The sequence below is a fragment of the Sceloporus undulatus genome, chromosome 3, assembly GCF_019175285.1.
Source record: "Sceloporus undulatus isolate JIND9_A2432 ecotype Alabama chromosome 3, SceUnd_v1.1, whole genome shotgun sequence".
NCBI lineage: Eukaryota > Metazoa > Chordata > Lepidosauria > Squamata > Phrynosomatidae > Sceloporus > Sceloporus undulatus.
Genome location: NC_056524.1, coordinates 150,357,572 through 150,359,749, shown reverse-complemented (window position 1 = coordinate 150,359,749; position 2,178 = coordinate 150,357,572). Strand labels below are relative to the sequence as shown.

The window sequence follows — 2,178 nt, the reverse complement described above, 5'->3', positions numbered from 1 at the left end:
CCCCCCCCCTTCCTAAAATCCTGGCTACGTCCCTGCACACCCCTTACTTCATCTACACCCTGAAATCACTGCAACATCCAATTTTTAGCCCTTAACAGCCATCTCCAAGCAGAGCACACTGATGACCTTTCCTCTGCTGTTTGTTCCCAGAAGCTAATATCGAGAGTAACATCTTGGTAGATAAGACCCCAAGGGCCATCCAGTCCAACCCCATTCTGCCATGCAGGAACTCCCAATCAAAGCATCCCTGACAGATGGCCATCCAGCCCTGTTTAAAGACCTCCAAGGAAGGAGACTCCACTACACTCCGAGGGAGTGCATTCCACTGTTGAACAGCCCTTACTGTCAGGAGGTTCCTCCTAATGCTGACGCAGAGTCGCTTTTCCGACCGCTGGCATTTCCTGGTACAGCAAGATGATCAAATTGAGGCTGCCGTACTTTGGCCACGTCATGAGAAGGCGTGACTCCCTGGAAAAGACAATGATGCCAGGAAAGGGAAAGAGAAGCATAAAGAGAGGAAGGCTGCCTACTAGAAGGCCTCTGAGGGAGAGAGTAGGCTGGCCCAGTTCCATCAGGGGCTAGCCTGAAGAAAGAGGCTCCTCCCTCCCTAACTGTCATCTTTCAGTCTCTGAGGGAGAGAGAAGGCTGGCCCAGTTCCATCAGGGGCTAGCCTGAAGAAGAAGAAGAGCCCTCCCTCCGGTCCATCTGCCTTGGCCCAGGCCTGAGAGGGAGAGAAGAATGCTGGACCTGATTCCCTCCCCCCCCTCACCATTCCCTTCTCCTTTTGTGTCGTGTCTTTTAGATTGTAAGCCTGTGGGCAGGGAACTGTCTGTTATCCCCTCTATTGTAAACCGCTCGGATTCCCAGTGATTGGGCGGTATATAAATAAAACCTATTATTATTATTATTATTATTATTATTATTAGATGGCTGGACTCAATTCAGGAGGTCACAATTATGAATTTGCAGGGCCTGGGGTCTCTGGGGTGCCTCACCCACAGGGTTGCCATGAGTTGGGATCAACAACAACAAACAGCGGCAGGATCCAAACTGGAGCCCCTATTGCCAGGGCAAGAGCGATGCACATATATGCGCACAGAGACACGCATGTCAAAGGTTAATGTTTTGAGACACGCTGGCAATGTATGAGGTGCCGTGTCTGGTGGAAATACTTGTTTTCCACAAACCAAGAGCAACACCTACATCAAGGTGTCTCCTCAAAGTACCAGTCTGTTTGGAAGATCCTGCTATGAGCCCCAGAGAAGCTGGGGAACAGGATGCACTAGTCGCAGGGCAGCGATGGAGCATCTCTGCGGTCCATAGAGGCTCCAGTTGGGTGACCTGATGTCCTCCCTCCCAAGGAGGGAAGGCTCAGAAGGGGGGAATGGAGGACGCCCAAGGAAAAATGTAGGACATGAAGGACATGCCCAAATTTAATTAGATCCATTAATCATATAAATAAATGTGAATTTGCAATAAATGTAAATTAATGCTCCTTAGGCAGGAACAAGACTGAGAGGACTTCTGCAAAGTCTGTAAGTGTATTTATTTAAGTGGTGAATGAATAAATGCACCCATTACTACGCTTCTTAGTCCTGCTCAAGACTGAGGGGCTCCTCTTTGGGAGCAGAAATGGAGGACGCGTCCTGGAAAAGGAGGACGCGCCTAGCCCTGGTCCCTTCTCCATCCTCCCTATCCACCCCAGAGCCTTCCCCGTTCCCTCTTCCTCCTCCTCCTCACCGGCGTCCCGGCGCTACGTCTCCCCGGAGGAACCTCGGGGCGCAGGTCTGCGTTGCCTGCGTCTCCTCCGACGCTGCTGCTGCTGCTGCTGCTTCTGCCGCGCCCCCTCCTCCTTCCCCATCACCCTCCTCCTCAGCGGCGGCAGCAGCACCAAGAGCAGCGGACGTCGACTGGAGAGCGAGCCCAGGCCAGACACGCAGCCAACTGCCCAGCGCGTCATCAACAGCCCCTGACGTAAGCGGAAGGGGCGGGGCCCCAACTGGCACCGCTTCCGTGAAAAGGGAGCCCGAGAATACAAGGTTCGGCGGGAGGGAGGTGCCAAGCAAGCCCCGCCCACTTTCCTCTCCCGCTCGCCCCAGGAGGGCGTGGCTGAGAAAAACGGAGGCGCCCCAAGCCCCGCCCACTTTCCCCTCCCGCTCTCTACAGGAGGGCGTGGCT

At 54.0% G+C, this 2,178-nt stretch overlaps 2 protein-coding genes across 2 annotated transcripts in view; both read right to left on the bottom strand.

Moving 5' to 3' along the window:
• SAMD8 (sterile alpha motif domain containing 8) overlaps positions 1-1,962 on the bottom strand; it is a 324,372-nt gene extending 322,410 nt beyond the window's left edge. The window contains exon 1 of the mRNA XM_042459050.1: positions 1,741-1,962. The gene's annotated coding sequence lies outside the window, so the exon portion shown is untranslated. The remainder of the gene's footprint in view (positions 1-1,740) is intronic.
• Positions 1-2,178, bottom strand: part of KAT6B (lysine acetyltransferase 6B) — a 166,099-nt gene that overhangs the window by 125,936 nt on the left and 37,985 nt on the right. The window lies entirely within an intron of this gene.